Raw genomic sequence first — 19,178 nt, forward strand, 5'->3', positions numbered from 1 at the left:
GTCAGGTACTCTTTAAAACAGCTGCTAGTTATGGGTACTTTTTACTGAAGTACACTTCAAAATCTCTTTACTTTTACTTGAGTAAAGAAGTTTAGTCAGTACTTCTACTTTCACCAGAGTATCTTTAAACACAAGTATCTGTACTTCTACTTGAGTGAAGGATGTGTGTACTCTTACCATCTCTGAATCTAAGAAGCGCTGAGTCATGGAAAGAGCTTCCTGCAGGGTGTGAACATACTTAAATAATAGATGTCATCATGAAGACCCCCCTCTCTGAAAGGTTATGGTTAAATATGCTATTGATGCTAATGCTAACTGCTGGTTGGCTTAGGAGAGATCCAGAGACTGGAACAGAGTTTAAAATGTACGGATATTTTTGTGAAAATAATTTGCAATATTTTGTAATAAAAGTCGGAACGTTTGAAAAGAAAATCTGAATATTTAGAGTTTTATTTTTGGGAGAAATACATGAAAATATTTTGACAAAAGACAAGTTAAATGTAGAAATAATAAGTTTGAATATCCTAATACTTATTTATTATTTTATTACTTTCCCTTCATGTTTTTGGTTTTATTTTAACAGAAACACAAGTTATTTGTGCACTTTTTTTTCTGTCTTCAGCTATTTTTTGTTGTTGAGAAAAACGTGTTTTTAGCCACAATCTGAAACAGTTTTTGGGTTACGGACCGTCTACACTACAGGCGTCAAAAAATGCTTTCAACGCTTCGCCCATTCATATAAATGGGGTGACGTAGGATATTTTCAAACTTTGCCGAACTGCATTGTGGGTAGCATGGCAAGGCATTGCAAGCATCGCGAGCGTCTATCGGCGTCAAAAGTTGAACAATGTTCAACTTTTGAGGCTCGATGCTTGCTCGAAGCTGGCGTCAGCCAATCAAATCCCGTTTATGCAAATCTAGTACAAGCTAGCCAATCAAACCGCGTGTATGCTGGGAGAGACTACGCAGGTCATTTCCTCATATTCAAAAAAATGGAGGGAAAATTCATTATAGCGGTATTGAATCACCCGGTGCTGTATGATCAGTCTCTGTTCATCTACCGGGATACAAACCGGAGGAGCGAGGCATGGAGGGAGGTGGCAGAGACAGTGGGTGAAACTGGTAGGTTTTCGCCTGTTTGGGGATTTTATATCCAGTTTACTTCGTTTTAACATTGCTATTGCTTTGTATGTCGGGGGCGGGAGATTCATGTGATTGGTTGTCGGTCGCGTTGCTCGCAAAAAATCGCCAAGCCTCAGACACGCCCAGCTTCAAGCTTTTTCGACGCCTGTAGTGTAGACGGGCCGTTGGTATGGAGTCAGATTTGGGTCAATATTCTCGCGCGTAAAACAAGCTACTCACGAGCGGAAAATGTGCTTTTACACGCGCATAAAATGACCCTCGCGCGCAGATTAAACCCCCGCGAGCGGCTCTGCGGGAGTGTCAGCCTCGCGGAGTCTGTCTAGGCGCGCGTGAAAAGTTTCTGGCACTTTGGGGCGGAGCCACTGGACTTTGATTGACAGCTGCCAGGAAACCCGGGGTTGCCAGGTTTGATAAATGCCTGAACTGCCAAGAGCCGAGCAGTGACGGCAGCAAAATCAGTTGGACGAGATTGAATGGTAAAGTTGTCCATAAAAAACTATTATATTCGTAAAGTGTACAGCTAATATATATATATATATATATATATATATGATTCTGTTTTCTTCAAGGTTGTGTCTTCCTGGTCGAATGTACTTATTGTAAGTCGCTTTGGATAAAAGCGTCAGCTAAATGCAATGTAATGTAATGTAATATACATTAATTTGATATAAAACAATATATTTTTCAGTGGGCTGTGTCCGTCGAAAACTGCTAGCTACTGTCTGCTGTACGCACCTAGATTTTGCTGTCGTCACTGCTCGGCTCTTGGTAGTTCAGGCATTTATCAAACCTGGCAACCCTGTCAAAGCTGTCAATCAAAGTCCAGTGGCTCCGCCCCAAAGTGCCAGAAACTTTTCACGCGTGCGTAGACAGACTCCGCGAGGCTGACACTCCCGCGAGCAAGCAAGAGGGCTGTCTCTCTCGGGGGTTTAATCTGCGCGCGGGGGTCATTTTATGCGCGTGTAAAAGCACATTTTCCGCTCGTGAGTAGCTTGTTTTACGCGCTAGAATATTGACCCAAATCTGACTCCATAGTTGGTCTCTCTCTGTCTTGTTGGGGATTTTCCACCAGAGGAGGAACTGCTCCGAGAGAAAAGTGCTGGGTTTCATGGGAATGGGTTTAAAGGAGGAAACATGAATAATAAGTTAAACCGAAACTAAATAATCTGCGACACACATCCTCGGGTTCGAGGTATATTCGTTTTAACCCTCCTGTTGTCTTCGGGTCAAATCTGACCGATTCACTACTTTCATCATAACTTTTTTCTTTTACATTCAATTGCATGAAGGCTTCATGATATCCTTCACAGTATACATTTGAACATGTACAATGGCTGATCACCACTTTCATTGAACTTTGGATGAGTTAGTCAACTTTGTAACAACCATGGTGTTCCCGGGTGACCGCCATAAAGAAAAGGAATTAGTAACCATCTGGATCAGATAACACACACACACACACACACACACACACACACACACACACACACACACACACACACACACACACACACCACACACACACACACATACTCTAGATGTGTGTCCCCCCCTTATGTGCCCAATCCCCCCATGTGAATCCCACCTGGCACACACACACACACACACACACAGAACAATGATACATTTCCCGCTCTTCTGTGCCCATCCCCCCACATGGATCACACCTGGCACACCCAATACATGTTCAGTGTCTGTTCTTTGTATATTTACTGCAGTTCTTCATGTATACCAGTATTCTGATGCAATATTTACAGTTTGAAAGGGTGTTAAATGTAATGTGGTGATGATTAATGGTTTTTGTGTTAATGTAATAGCAGTTAAAACAGGACCGGTCAAATTTGACCGCGAACACCAAAGTAAGAGAGAGGGGAGGGGGGGGGGGGGGGGGGGGGGGGGGAACGAAGACAATAGGAGGGTTAAACTATTTCAATCTTAACTCTCAAACTCTAGTTTTTATTTATTTCATTTAAGTATTGCCTCTTCTGCACAATCTGTACACAAGCTACCTCACATCCGCTTCCATAACAATACCGATGTTATTATTATTATTTTAAGTACTTTGCAACTGCACATAGTTTTTTGGTCTATCCAGATTTCATGTAAATAATGTTTCTATATCTTAACGTTAAATAGTTTCCATTGTGTTTTGGTTGTTTTTCTTTCTTCTATAACTGTGTTTATGTATGCACCATGTGCACCAAGACACATCCTGAAGAAGTGAAACAGAAGCTCATGTTTCTCTTTAAATACGACCAAAAACACGAAGAGAACATTTGCTTCTTTCACACCAGAAAAAGAGCTGAAAACAGAAAATACGTTTAAAAATAATCTCACGTTTTACCCTAAAAATATGCTTTCAAAAAAGAGCATAGAAGTAAAAAAGAAGCTTGTGTTTCTCACAAAATGCAGCTAAAAAACACCGGGAATAAAGTGAACGAGAAGTTAATGTATCGCACAAAAAGAACAGCTGACACACAAAGAAAGACGGGAAAAAGAAGCGACCAAAAGATTGAAAAAGAACTTCGTTGACACCCAAAGAAATGGCTAAAAACGGAATATAGGTCAAAGAAATAAGCTAATGTTTGACCCCAAACATTAGCTTTTAAAAAAGGACTTAGATTTAAGAAAATAAACTTGTGTTTCTCACAAAATACAAATAAAAAACACCGGGAATAAAGTGAACGAGAAGTTAAAGGTGGGGTCGGTCATTTTGGAGAAACCAGCTCGAGTGCGCTAGAATTTGAAAATACACAGCCGGTGTTGTGCCGTAGATTGAAGCCTTGCCGTAGATTGAAGCCTTGCCGTAGATTGAAGCCTTGCCGTAGATTGAAGCCCTGTTCGCGGGGACGCGCAAACGTGACGTCATCGTCTGTATTGAGCGTTCGTCTAGTTTAATAAGCTTTTCTCTCTTTTGAATGATATATCAGATTAAACAGCAAACGGATGAATAAATAATGTGCATACAATTGCGAGGAGGCTCGTTTTAAGGACACTTTTCAGATAGTCACAATCTTCGTATTGGAACAAACTTACGTTTTTGAGTGCAGTCCCACTCTGCTATGTTCCTCCTTCCTACAGAACAGACAATGACAGGATAATATGTGATTTGTCCATAGTCCTATTTCTTAAAACCTTCTCTGTTGTTTAAGTGTCTGATAAGCACGAATAGTAAGCAATGATATAACAGTAATGATATCACATGATCATGACAGACACTGTGTTATTTTCAATCAAGCCTAAAAGATAATGTGTTCAAACTGGCTTCACTCACTTGAATTGCTCCTTTGAATATCATTATATATCCCTACTCAACACATGTTTGTATTATAATGCCACTCATATTTTTTTTTAATTGTATTTTAAGGTGACATTGAATGCTTTGAAAGGTGCCCTAAAATAAAGTGTATTATTGGTGTCAATAGGGAAGATCTGCACTGTTCTCTACATAACATGTTCAGAGCAGGTATTTCTCCTGCCGGATTTGGAACCCCTCCTATATCTTTGTCCAGGACAGTCACAACTTCACCAAAATCACACTGGTGCTTGCTGTTCCCCTCTAGTTTGTGCTCACACAAGCATTTCACTCTGGGCCCTGCAGGTGAAAAAATAAAGAGGGGCTTCAAAATCCGGCAGATCAGGTGTTGGTGCTGCCGGATTTGGAACCCCTCTTTAGTTTTTCACCTGCAGGGCCCAGAGTGAAATGCTTTGGTGAGCACAAACTAGAGGGGAACAGCAAGCACCAGTGTGATTTTGGTGAAGTTGTGACTGTCCTGGACAAAGTTGTAGGGGGGGGGGGGTTGAAATATCTGCTCTGCTGAACATGTTATAGAGAACAGTGCAGATCTAAAATAAGGAACATTAATTGTGTGATAGAGGCACAGATATAAGATCAATAATACACTTTATTTTAGGGCACCTTTCAAAGCATTCAATGTCACCTTAAAATACAATAACAAATAAAATATGAGTGGCATTACAATAGAAACATGTGTTGAGTAGGAAACCACAGAGGAAAATCACATTCAAAGGAGCAATTAAAGCGAGTGAAGCCAGTTTGAACACATTATCTTTTAGGCTTGCTTGAAAATAACACAGTGTCTGACAGTTATGTCATTAATGTCATATCATTGCTTACTATTCGTGGTTTTCAGACACTTAAACAACAGAGAAGGAGGAACATAGCAGAGTGGGACTGCACTCAAAAACGGAAGTTTGTTCCAGTACGAAGATTGTGACTTCTGAAAAGTGTCCTTAAAACGAGCCTCCTCGCAATTGTATGCACATTATTTATTCAGCCGTTTGCTGTTTAATCTGATGGGAAATATATCATTCAAAAGAGAGAAAAGCTTATTAAACTAGACGAACGCTCAATACAGACAATGACGTCACGTTTGCGCGTCCCCGCGAACAGGGCTTCAATCTACGGCAAGGCTTCAATCTACGGCACAACACCGGAACAAATCTGCCCCTTCCTTCAGACTTCCTCTCAGAGCCCCTCCTCCAACACACACGAACGCGCACATGACCAATGAGGGCACGAGATAAGTCTGTGCCAAGCCCCCAGGAAGTGCGCCGGACTCAGAGGAAAATATTCGTGCTGGCCAAACGGCGGTACTACACTTCCGTTTGGTTGCCAGGCCCGGAAACACTTTTTCCCATTGACTTACATGGGGAAAGAGTGGTCTGTAACTCGTTGGATAATTTTTTTTAAACTAAATAAACTACCCAGTATGAACACTTGTATAGCCCTTATTAAAAACATTCGTTCCTCAAGTTGTAAAAATGTGCTAATAACGTTATTCTGAGAGTTATTTCCCTCTGCATTATGAACGCGCATCTAACCCACGGTACCGCGCCACCCGGCACGTTCATGTTACGTGTCCCCGACCAATCAGAGCACACTGTGCTCACAGGGAGGGTGGGGGCTGGAGCTATTGGAGCTATTGGAGCTACAACGAGCCGTTAAAGGCAGAGAGTGAAATTCAGTGAATACACGTAGTTTACAGAGATGCTGTATGAGGAACCAATGTGAGTTGCGTTTATCTTTACCCATGGATGCACAATAAGAACGGATCCATATCGTCTTACTGCCATCCCACGGAGCTGTAATAATGGATATATTGCACATGTTTGCTGTAATTCATTATCATACTACATGGGCTGTATGATTACATCTTGTACCGTAAATGTTGTAATAAATAAAGTTAATATTACCGACATTATTAACGTCCCTGTAGCTTCGTATTGCACTAAGAAGCTTATTGCACTGTATATAAATATATATATATACAGTGCAATAATTATTTCATGCTAAATGAAGCTCTGTTGGATATCACTAGATCCTGTTACAGCGTAATATAAGTACATAACGATTGATGTGTACATTAGCATCATTACTAGCTAGCTGCTAACTGCCGCCTCGTTCATATCAAATCCATGATAACAACAACGATTACCATGCTGTCATGAACGCGCGGTGCTGTTACGTGTACGCAAATTGACGTGCTTGATGTGAACGAGCATTTTGGTTAAAGTTGCGCATGCTCTATGAGTGCACATACGGGTACTTCTCAGGCATGCTGGGTAATCTGTGACGTTTCACTCTCTCAAAAGTTGAGCCATTTTATCATCATGCGCTAATGAGCAGCTCTCATAGGAATGAACGAGGCCCCGCCTCCCACGCTGTATCCAGTTCTTATTATACATCCATGGTCTGTGCCCCGATGGCAGGCTGACAGGCAGGTAGGCCATCCAGTTACTTTAGCCGGCTCAGATGATTGGTCGTGCTTTCTACAGCGCCACGGCTTCCACTGATGATGTTTTTATGGATTTATTGTCAAAGCACTTCAGATATTCATTGCTATCGGGATGTTAAGAGCATTCCATGGAATATAACAAGTGTATCTCGAGCTGGTTTCTCAAACTTACCCCACCTTTAATGTATCGCACAAAAAGAACAGCTGACACAGAAAGAAAGACGGGGAAAAGAGACACTGAAATATATTTGAAAACGTAGGAAAAAAGTGAAAAAGAAGCTCCTTTTTCCAACAACTTTGCTGAAATCACTGAGAAAGAATGTAGCCTAGTGTTAGCTCGTTACGAAACGCTGAATAACGAGTTAAAGAAAAACAAAATGAACTGCGACACAAATCCTGGAGTTTGAAGCATATTGTCTTTAAATAACCCTGGATGTAAAAGTGGAGCACCAATCAGAGAAACCACAGTTTGGCAACTGAGGATTTATTTTTCTATCCCAAAAGATGTGATGAGGTAAAAATGATGATTCTTCCTCTGTGGGTTTACAGGGACGTTCATAGACATGAGGCACAAAGCAGTTCATTAAATATGAGTTCACAATAAAAACAATGTGAGTACGTACGTCGGCCAGAGCGCGTCACCGTCTGCACGAGCGCGTCGCCGTCTGCACCGTTAAGTCACCACAAAGAAAATACAAGAAATCAAAGATACATGTTCTGAAAGTAAAGCAGGGCACCTTTTTAAATATATTATGTAAACATGAGAGAACAAAGTGTTTTTTTAAAGATTAAATCTCATCTGCAGACTCCTACGGAGGCCGACAGGTGCAAACAACGACCTGAAACTCTAGGAGAGATGCAGATATAAAAACACATGAAGAAATATCTTCAGCAACTTCACAACACATGCAGCGTTTAGAGAACATCCAGCAGCTTGAGGAGACATGCTGGGAGACCAGGGGACACTAAAGAGTGACGCACACAGCTGAGAGACCAGGGGACACTAAAGAGTGACGCACACAGCTGAGAGACCAGGGGACACTAAAGAGTGACGCACACAGCTGAGAGACCAGGGGACACTAAAGAGTGACGCACACAGCTGGGAGACCAGGGGACACTAAAGAGTGACGCACACAGCTGGGAGACCAGGGGACACTAAAGAGTGACGCAGACAGCTGGGAGACCCGGGGACACTAAAGAGTGACGCACACAGCTGGAGACCAGGGGACACTAAAGAGTGACGCACACAGCTGAGAGACCAGGGGACACTAAAGAGTGACGCACACAGCTGGGAGACCAGGGGACACTAAAGAGTGACGCACACAGCTGGGAGACCAGGGGACACTAAAGAGTGACGCAGACAGCTGGGAGACCCGGGGACACTAAAGAGTGACGGACACAGCTGGGAGACCAGGGGACACTAAAGAGTGACGCACACAGCTGGAGACCAGGGGACACTAAAGAGTGACGCACACAGCTGAGAGACCAGGGGACACTAAAGAGTGACGCACACAGCTGGAGACCAGGGGACACTAAACAGTGACGCACACAGCTGGGAGACCAGGGGACACTAAAGAGTGACGCACACAGCTGGAGACCAGGGGACCTAGATAACAACCTGTCCTTCACTGCAAACATCGCTGCTACAACCCGTTGCTGCAGATACACGCTTTACAACATCAGGAAGATACGTCCCCAGCTGACTCAGAAAGCGACTCAGGTTCTGGTCCAGGCTCTCGTCATCTCACGCCTAGACTACTGCAACTCCCTCCTGGCTGGTCTACCTGCATGTGCCATCCGACCTCTGCAGCTCACCCAGAATGCAGCGGCTCGTCTGGTCTTCAACCTTCCTAAATTCTCCCACACCACTCCGCTCCTCCGCTGCCTTCACTGGCTTCCGGTAACTGCTAGAATCCACTTCAAGACACTGGTACTTGCTTACCATGCTGCGAATGGATCTGGCCCTTCCTACATCCAGGACATGGTTTAAACCGTACACCCCAGCGCGTGCACTACGCTCTGCATCAGCCAAACGACTCGCTGCACCCTCGCTGCGAGGGGGACCCAAGTTCCCATCGGCGAAAACACGTGGGTTTGCTATCCTGGCTCCAAGATGGTGGAATGAGCTCCCCATTGACATCAGGACGGCAGATAGCTTGCACATCTTCCGGCGCAAACTGAAAACTCATCTCTTTCGACTCCACTTCGAGCGATAGAACTATTAACGAAGCACTTTTATACTAATAAAGGACTGGCTTACCTAAAGCCAGTTGAGTAGCACTTGAAATGTTTGGCTCTATGAAACCTGATGTACTTATATGATTCTGTTTTCTTCAAGGTTGTGTCTTCCTGGTCGAATGTACTTATTGTAAGTCGCTTTGGATAAAAGCGTCAGCTAAATGCGATGTAATGTAATGTAATGTAATGGGACACTAAAGAGTGACGCACACAGCTGGACACCAGGGGATTTTTTTTTGTCTCTCAGCTGTGTGTGTCACTCTTTAGTGTCCCCTTGTCTCCCAGCTGTGTGCGTCACTCTTTAGTGTCCCCTGGTCTCCAGCTGTGTGCGTCACTCTTTAGTGTCCCCTGGTCTCCCAGCTGTGTGCATCACTCTTTACCCCCTAATCCCACCAGGAGCGTCTGCGCTGCGGCTGCGGCGTTTTTAGCGATCGCGGCCACTCTAGTCAATGGGTGCTATTCCACCAGACACGCTGCGCCGCGGCTCGAAGCGTCCCAGAAGCTCCTCGCCGCAAGGAATTTCTAAAATATAGGATGAATCCTATTTTTGACGCGGCGCAGCGCGGCGCAGGCAGGAAGTGGAATGTTCATCCAACAACTGCGAGGCTGCACACACGACGCTCCGCTTCCGCAACGTTTTGAAACGCGCCTGGTGGGTTAGAACACAGGAGGAGGTCGCAGCGCGTCGCAGCGCGTCGCAGCGCGTCGCAGCGCGTCGCAGCGCGTCGCAGCGCGTCGCAGCGCGGCGCAGCCGCAGCGCAGACGCTCCTGGTGCGATTAGGGGGTTAGTGTCCCCTGGTCTCCGTTGTGTTTGAGCTTCTTGAGCGTTTGGTTCCTGCAGCTTTTAGTAAACGCTGCATGTCTCCTCAAGCTGCTGAATGTTCTCTAAACGCTGCATGTGTTGTGAAGTTGCTGAAGATGTTTCTTCATGTGGAACCTTTGGGTTTTTATATCTGGGTCATTGTAAAGTGTTTGCACCTGTGGGCCACCGTACATTTAACCTCTCAAAGAGATAAACATCCACATAAAAAGTTTCAACACTGCAAAAATACTTGAAATCATAGAAATACACCTTTTATGTACAGAGTAATGCATCTGGTGCCGGGTCAGCACTAACGTATTACAGTAAAGTGATTTCTGCAGTTAAATGCAAGACAACAGACACTGATCATCATAGCCCCTTGAATTTTTGTGCAACAAGTTTCACAAAATGAGAAAAAAACTGGAATGTTTCTAAAAAATTAACACAAATAAAAACTCCCTTATTTTCAGGATGAAAGCATGAAAGTGCATCGTCATGAAACGCTTCTGGTCTTGTGAGAGAAACGTAACCAAAGCAAAGACGTGGCTCAAACGGCTGCATAAGTACAGATATACCATATAAATAGTAGTCAAATATCTCAATAAGTGCTCACGTTCTAATATATAAATACATCTTACATCTTATCTATTTTTGTGCAATATTAAATTCCATGCATTTTTTTTACCAAGATAAAAACCACGACATTTAGAAAAATGCAACAAAGGAAACTTTTCTGTTTTTCCTTTTTTTTTTTAAGATTGTTTCACAATAAATGAAGCTGCAGCCGGATCGACGGCACGAGAAACAAAGAGCTTTCTTCCCATAATAAATAAATAAAAGATGAAAAGCAAAGTAAAGGCACAGACCCTCGCCGCCGCTTCCGGAGCACCAAACCGCACGAGAAAAGCGTCTACTTCAAATTTGGTCAGACTGTTTCATAATACACACATTTCCCCTTATATAAATAGTGTTCGGTTACTGCACTACTGCATCACACCTCGATATGATTACATTAAACAACAGTCTATTCTCAAAGTACACATACAGTCAAATATTCGTATGCATCTAAGAAGGAGTATAAGTATCGTACAGATCCATAAATATAATTTATGTGCAATTGTATGCAAACTACTATGTCAGACAAAGGCATATTAGCATAATATCTTTCCGTATTGCACCTGCACCCAGCAATGATTCTCCGGTTCTCCTTCGGCACCTTTTCAAGTTCTCCTTCTTCTGTTTCAATCTCCTCGTCAAACGGAGCGATGTGCAACACCAGAGGGCGTTTATAAAGATCCTCTGAGGGGGTTCAAGTTAAGAGTGAGATGAGTTTCTCAGTGAGGTTCCTCTGTGGTGATCTTCAGCGAGGCGATGGCGTTTAGGCAAGTTTGTACTTCCTGTTCTGGGTTTTTCCCCGGGTTATTTTCTCCTCCAGCGTCTTCCACTGCAGATTCGATGCCCAGGAACGACCCCTCGCTGCTGGGGGTCGTCGGGGCCGAGGAGAAGGGGGCGTCAGGGCTGGAGGAAGGTGGAGGTGTGGAGGTGGAGGGTAACATCTGGTGTCCTCCAATGGGAACCAATGGGAGAAGCGAGCGGGTTGAATGCTGGGAGTGAAGGGGAAGGTGGCTGAGGAGGTTTTTGGGGGGCGACAAGCTGCTCCTCTGATCCTGGAAACAAAAGACAGTCAGAGTTCCTTTATTAGGGTTGCGACAAAAGTGTTTTTGACACAGCATTTAGTAAAGCATATCCCAAATGTCTAAGTCTAGGGGTCTGGGGGGTCTAGCATCTCTGATGATAACTTGTTTATTTGCCAAAGGCCGAAACTTCCCACCAATATCAACCAAATCTAAACCCTATTAGGTGCCGAACCTCCCAAACCTATCATTTTCATTTCAAAGGCTATCGTAGTTCTGAATCTGTAAAGAAACAGTCCCAACAAAACGTGGAAGCGTCGCCTGTCCCAGATGTTCTGTCCCAAAACAAGGAAATAAACAAGGACATATTTGACTTGGGAATCTGCAATGTGTTACCTTTCCACCATTTTGGGGTAAAATGCTTAACCAGACTTTTGGTTTAGCTTCAGGCCGGGAGTCAAATTGGTGAGTTTCAACTTCTTTTCTTTGCCAAAGGCCAAAACTTCCCACCACTATCATCCAAATCTAAACCCTATTAGGTGCCGAACCTCCCAAACCTATCATTTTCATTTCAAAGGTTAGTGTAGTTCTGAATCTGTAAAGAAACAGTCCCAACAAAACATGGAAAGGTATTTCCAAGTCAGGGCTCGTTTAAAACACTCATTAAGTCTCCGCCCCAAAACAAGGAAATAAACAAGAACATATTTGACTTGGGAATCTGCAATGTGTTACCTTTCACCATTTTTGGGGAAATGCTTCTGGGACTTTAGGTGTAGCACCAACTTCCTTTTCCAAAACATTATCAATGGTTTCTTTGCCAGGGCCACACTTCCCACCAAAGATTGTCCAAATCTGACCCATATTTTCAGAGGTTTATCAATTCATGATCGATCATCTCCATTTCAAAGACTCTTCGTGGGTTTGAAATGGCACATCCCATATATCAAAGTCGGGATCAGCTTAAATCTCACTAAGGAAGGCTATGTGCCGAAACAATTAAAAACAAAAATATTGATCTTGACAATCTGCAATGTGGAACGGTTTCACATGTTTTGGGAATTTGCTCATTGGCGTTTCGGATAAGAAACGGGACCTGAAGTGTTGAGGTGCATCTCTCTACTCCAATCTCTACTCTACTTTCCTTTGTTTATGTTTGAGCATAGATTCCTAACCCTATAACTCGGGGTTGTAGAACTTCCTTACCGTCTCCATTTCAAAGTGTCCTTTCTCCATCTCCATCTTGATGGCCTGCGCTCGGCTCTTCTCCCCCTTGTATTGATGTTGATGTTGATGCGATCCTCTGCGTGGAGAAACCGCTCTGAGCACAACCCTCTGCCTCCCTCTGGCCGACGCCTCCCCGGGGGAGAGGGGCCTCTGAACGGGGGAGAAACTGGGAGAACTGGGCCTCAACGGAGAGGAATCCCAACGAGGGGAAGACCGTCCTCTCGGGGAAAGTTCCCTCATCGGGGACGGATATCGAAGACGAGATGGAGACGGTTCTCTGATCGGAGACTCCCATCCTGGAGACAGCAGACAGGAAGTGTACGGGTCGAACAGGAAGCTGGTTTGATCCGGAGAAAGCATCGTCAACGAGTCTTCGTCCGTAGACTTCGAGTATCCGTGGATGGTGGAGGTGACGGATAAAGACGTGACACCACACGATTGAGGACTCGTGCTCCTTGAACGCAGTTTCGGAGTCGAATCGCCGTCGTAATCCTCGTCCTCTTCGTCCTCTTCGTCGATCTCATCTTCGTCCATACCGTCCGAATCATCGGCGTCTGAGAACTGGTGTTTGGTGGTGACCGATGTCTTTGATTCGTCCACTTCAAAAGAGAGACAGCAGTTTAGTTTGAGCTGAAATGCTGTCTTTTTAATTTGTATTGTAGAATGCCTTGTCATTTATGCTGCAACACAAACATGTCCCAAACTGGGATCAATAAAGTACTTCCTATCTTATCTTCCTCGGTTGTAGGACTCATTCCTGCACTCACTGAAGCCATAACCACTAAACCATTAAATGAACATCAGATAAGTCTATATAAGTCGGTACGTCAAGATTGAAGGCTTTATTGTCATGTGCACATTAGCTACAGTGGAGATATGGCAATGAACAACGGAAGTCACAGACTCCTTCAACAGAGCAACATGAATATATAAAGGACATAGAACAAATAAAACTGATTAAATAGTGCAAGAAGAGTCAATTGAATATGATATACCGTGTTCCTGTATCTCCGTATCGTCCATCGTCACCGACACTCCCAGCTCAAGACATTTCTTCATGTGCGCCTTCGACTTCATATGTTTAGTCAGGTTTCCTGTAAAACAAAATCACTAAGGATGAGAAACAGATTTGATTTGAACACGTATTTGATGTAGCCAAAATAGTTGTCCTTTTATGAAAGAAAGCTGATCCGTTTTAAGAGAGTCCAAATTAGAAAGGTCGGCAAAAAATAATATAAATAAGTGGATAAAAAAGCTCAGATTTTGCACCGTAGTGCTTCCACTAGAACAACTAGTGTTTCTATATGCTAACTTGTTTTTGTGGAATTACTGTTTCTCTGACATGTACCTCCTTCCTAATTAAAATGAATAGATGTGTATCAGTTAGTTTCTAGATAAACAAACTGGATATAAATACTGTGTATTTCATATTTTGGTATGGGCTAAAAAAAGCAAAACCGTGATCCATGAAGTCAGTACAAATAAATATCATTTCTTTGTACAATAAAACCCAAAAAGAAATAACTTTTAAACGACAGAAAGTTCACAGAGTTCACCGGTCCTGCTCAGAACCATTCAGGATTTGGTTTCTAAATAATAGTTTTAGTTTAGATAAAGTTTCACAGTATTTCAGCTCATCATTTCAGTTATTCCACAGAAGAACACCTTCTGTTGAGATGCAATGAAGTTTGGAATGTTTTCGTATGGGTGGTTTTTTGAAAAGGCAGTTTCTTCTCAACATGTTGGTAAAGTCCTGAATGTCCTCTTCCAACATGAGAGTAAGATGATAACAAAGGTATCAACTGTAGCTGTGAACATGACAGGATGTGTGATTACCTAGAAGAGCATCAGGACTGCTTGAGGCAGATGATAGCTATGTGATTAACATGATGATTCAGCCTCTATGGAGAGAGACATCAAGCATGCTCATTTCTGACGTGGAGCTAATCTGAAGTAAACATTGAATACTGCTTTCTGTTCCTCCATCTTGTGACTGTGTAACTCCCTCTCTTGGATATCAGCATGTGAAGGACACTGTTCAGGAACTAGTTGATGCTCTGTATGTGATGACTCCTTCCATTCTGGAGAGGATCACAGACACATGGATCCAGAGATTCAAGCTCAAGCCGGAGACCAGGGAGATTTTTCTAACAGTGTGTGTGTACCTTTAGTCTTGAAGGCGAAGTTGCAGACCCTGCAGACGTACGGCCGGACGTCTGTGTGAGTTCGGATGTGTTTCTTCAACATGCTCGGCTTCTTGCAGCGGATCCCACACTCCTCGCAGATATATTTCCCCCGACCGCGACCTCGCACATACACATACTCCTCATTGGACTTATACCTGGAACACAGAAACAGTTTCAGACTTTAGTTCCACCTGGAGTAAATCCACCAGCTACCCTGCAGTATACAAAGTACTTCAAACTAGCTGCACCTTCACCAGCTCTGAGAACACTTTCATGATCAATCATTATAAAACATATCATATATATTATTCTGAAATGGACCAATCAAACAACGACTACTTTTACTGTCTCTACTTTCACTATATGTTGATGAGAATACTTTTATACTTTCACTTGAGGGACATTTTGAATACAGGACTTTTACTGTAACAGAGTATTCCTACACTCTGGTATTTCTACTTTTACTCAAGTACAAGATCTGAGTACTTCTACTTTTACTCTAGTACAAGACCTGAGTACTTCTACTTTTACTCAAGTACAAGACTTGAGTACTTCTACTTTTACTCAAGTACAAGACCTGAGTACTTCTACTTTTACTCAAGTACAAGACCTGAGTACTTCTACTTTTACTCAAGTACAAGATCTGAGTACTTTTACTCAAGTACAAGATCTGAGTACTTCTACTTTTACTCAAGTACAAGATCTGAGTACTTCTACTTTTACTCAAGTACAATATCTGAGTACTTTTACTTTAACTCAAGTACAAGATCTGAGTACTTTTACTCAAGTACAAGATCTGAGTACTTCTACTTTTACTCAAGTACAAGATCTGAGTACTTCTACATTTACTCAAGTACAAGATCTGAGTACTTCTACTTTTACTCAAATACAAGATCTGAGTACTTCTACTTTTACTCAAGTACAACATCTGAGTACTTCTACTTTTACTCAAGTACAAGATCTGAGTACTTCTACTTTTACTCAAGTACAACATCTGAGTACTTCTACTTTTACTCGAGTACAAGATCTGAGTACTTCTACTTTTACTCGAGTACAAGATCTGAGTACTTCTACTTTTACTCAAGTACAACATCTGAGTACTTCTACTTTTACTCAAGTACAAGATCTGAGTACTTCTACTTTTACTCAAGTACAAGATCTGAGTACTTCTACTTTTACTCGAGTACAAGATCTGAGTACTTCTACTTTTACTCAAGTACAAGATCTGAGTACTTCTACTTTTACTCGAGTACAAGATCTGAGTACTTCTACTTTTACTCAAGATCTGAGTACTTCTCCTTGCACTGTAGTACTATATCTGAGTACTCCCCCCCCCCCCCCCCCCCCCCCCCATCTGAGTACTTCCCCCTGTCCCTAAATAGCGCTGTGCTGTCAGCAGAGTGTTATGATAGCTGATATCTTCACTGACCCCCCCTCAAAGATCTTGATTCGAGTTGGCAGCGTCTGAACGGCCTCCCGCTCTTTCCACTCGTCTTTGGCAGATTTCACTCTGATTTCTTTCCCCTTCTTCCCGTAAGCGGCGTCGTTCTCTCGGGGCTCCGGTTTCCTCTGCAGCTGAATCGGATGAACAAACATTTTGTTAACATCCATTTTAAAGCGGACACCGTATCGACGGCGTAACACGATGCTGACAATATTGAATGTCAAACATGGCGCTACACGAAATGTTTGGCAAACATGGATAATGCTGAAGGGGGAAACTCTATAGGAAACCTCAATTAAATTAAACTACCTCATTTATGTACTCTCTGAAAGACTATGATTTTAGGGTCAATATTGCAGATTATATTCAAGTCGATTATGGTATAAAAGAAACTGTTTAAAATGTGTATCTCAGGTCCTCAAAGCCCATGTGGATGTGCATAAATGTCCAAAGATATTCTGCATTTTGTTTTGTTATGAATATAAGTAATAATTGCATCTCGAAAATTCAATAGTAATACATTGAAAAGTAACACTAATTACACAATGAGGGTTTTGGATGTAATATGTTTGTGTTTTTCAAAAATGTACCTGGTTTATTTGCAACTAATTGCAGCTATTGTCAGTATATCTCAATGTTAACAACCAATATCTAATGCAACACATTGCCGTAATGAATTAAAGCTCATATCTGTAGCTTAAGAGTTTGACAATTGTTGGGTAAAAAGCATTCTACATTTCAAATCCCTGAGGGACTACAGGTCTGAAAGAAGACTTGTATGCAAAATGGACCAGTGTGAAATAAAAAGGTATTTAGGATATCTCCTCACCTGCTCCACGGTTTGCCTCCACATGAGGAGCGACGACACCAACTTCCCTGCACCTGGTTGACCAATGGCTGCCTTGCTATAGATAACAGAGCCTCCTTTCTGTTTGGATCTCAGCAGAGCCAAGGCGGCGCTTGTGTTCAAATCCAAAGGGTTTGGGTTGTGGCTACTGACGCCCCCGAGGCGTAAACGGAGGAAACGGGGCGTCGCTGTGGCGAGTAGTTCGGCCTTTGTGTGGTTCAGGAAACACCAGCTTACCCCCGTCGTCGTGCGAAGACTCGGAAATGATCTCGAATGCTCGGAGATCAAAACATCTTGATTGGTCACTCGCTTCTCAACACCAATTTCTTTCCCGTATGGAGGCGAGCTGCTTTCCATCGTGGATTGGAGTCGTGTGATAACCTGTGGTGTTGACGCTCGCCCCTTCTCTTCGCTCAGGTAACATTTCCCTAGCTCCACGGCGCTCAGTTCCTCCACGATCTGCCGAACATCCGCTCCTCTTTCACCCGTTTCTGCTGCTTCACCTCCATGAAAAGATCCAGGCTGCTGGCGGGCGAAATCCATCGTTTGTTGGCGCCACCACTGGAGGCGTGGTGTGATGGAAATGGTTCTGGACGTCAGGAGAAAGAGGAATGCCCGTTTTCAGTTTAGCTGACGACAAATCGAGAGCTTCCGTCGACGTCTGTCTGGAAACACCAGAGATCTGAGTTGAGAGGCGGGCGCTTTCGTACTGATTGTCAAAAATCTGTGTACTGACGTGTACGGATGCTGCCGTACGATGGCACGTGAGTTTGTAATCTCACGGGAACTAAGAGGCTCGGATGGGACAGCTGGGGAAATGTGTTCCCGGTGGAGAAGAATGGCGAAGTGTTTTGAGGTGAAACCCTTGCTGCCCCACTTCAGTTTCCATATTCAACGATTCCTGCCTCACCAAATCCCCCCTCATTCTCTCCCTCGAATCCACGTGTCTAAGTTTAGAAGTTTGCGTAAGGCTACCGTAATCGAACGATATGCTACGAGCCTCTGTATTCCTTGCGTAAGTTACAAGGCGCTTGTTCTGAAGACGATCGCCTCATTTCGTGTTGTTGTCTCTGGTTGAGTAGCGATAAGTTATGAACGCTTCCCCGGCACCGCCAGAAGCTCCAACGGTTTTCCAAACTCATCTTGTCGGGCGGGCGACTTCAAAACCTCCTCCCTGTCGAAGGAAAAGGTGGAGCAATAAGATAAGTTGCTGTCTTGGCTTGGACTTCGGGAGAGACTTGTACACGCCGACTCAAAACTAGATTCCCCGGAGGAGTGCTCGATGTCGGCCAAGCGGAGCCTCTTCTTTTCTTCGGGGGGAGTTTCGGTAGGAGGGAATTGTGCTAAGGTTTCACTCCTCTGAGGCCACTGAAACTCCTCCTTCTCCGGCTCTTCACCTTCACCTCGGGAGCTTTTTCTGGGCTGTCGGGCTCCACCGTCACCCTGATCTCTGGGACTTGTATGCTGGGTTGCCGCACCAATTTGGGGATTTGAAACGACTGATCGCTCCTCTCCAACGACTCACTCGACTCCATCGCTTGAAGGAAATCCTTCCTGTCTCAGCGCGTGCTACTGTTCAGTGAGGCCTGTTTATGGAGTTGGTGTGCTGGATAACAGATATGACATTCCCTAAAGTTTTACGACCAGACATTTCCGGACTCACTGATACGTCAAACTGCGGATGTCCTAACGCCATAATGCCAGCCACAGCTTGTTTAACATCGTAGTCTTTACTTGAGTCAAACATCTCCTCACATTCATCCCGTCCCTCGTATTGTCCCGACAGATCTTCCTCTTCCCGTTTCTCTTTCCGACGTTTCCGCGTTGCCAGCTCCATGGCGTGTCTCTGATGGCTCGTACCAGAGGGGCAGCTTTCCATTTCCAGTCCTGAGATCATTGAC

At 43.7% G+C, this 19,178-nt stretch overlaps 1 pseudogene; it reads right to left on the minus strand.

The window, feature by feature from the left end:
• Positions 1-9,955: 9,955 nt before the first annotated feature.
• LOC117562798 lies at positions 9,956-19,172 on the minus strand (annotated as a pseudogene).
• Positions 19,173-19,178: the final 6 nt, after the last annotated feature.

Source organism: Gymnodraco acuticeps, unplaced genomic scaffold (genome assembly GCF_902827175.1).
Source record: "Gymnodraco acuticeps unplaced genomic scaffold, fGymAcu1.1, whole genome shotgun sequence".
Classification (NCBI taxonomy): Eukaryota; Metazoa; Chordata; class Actinopteri; order Perciformes; family Bathydraconidae; genus Gymnodraco; species Gymnodraco acuticeps.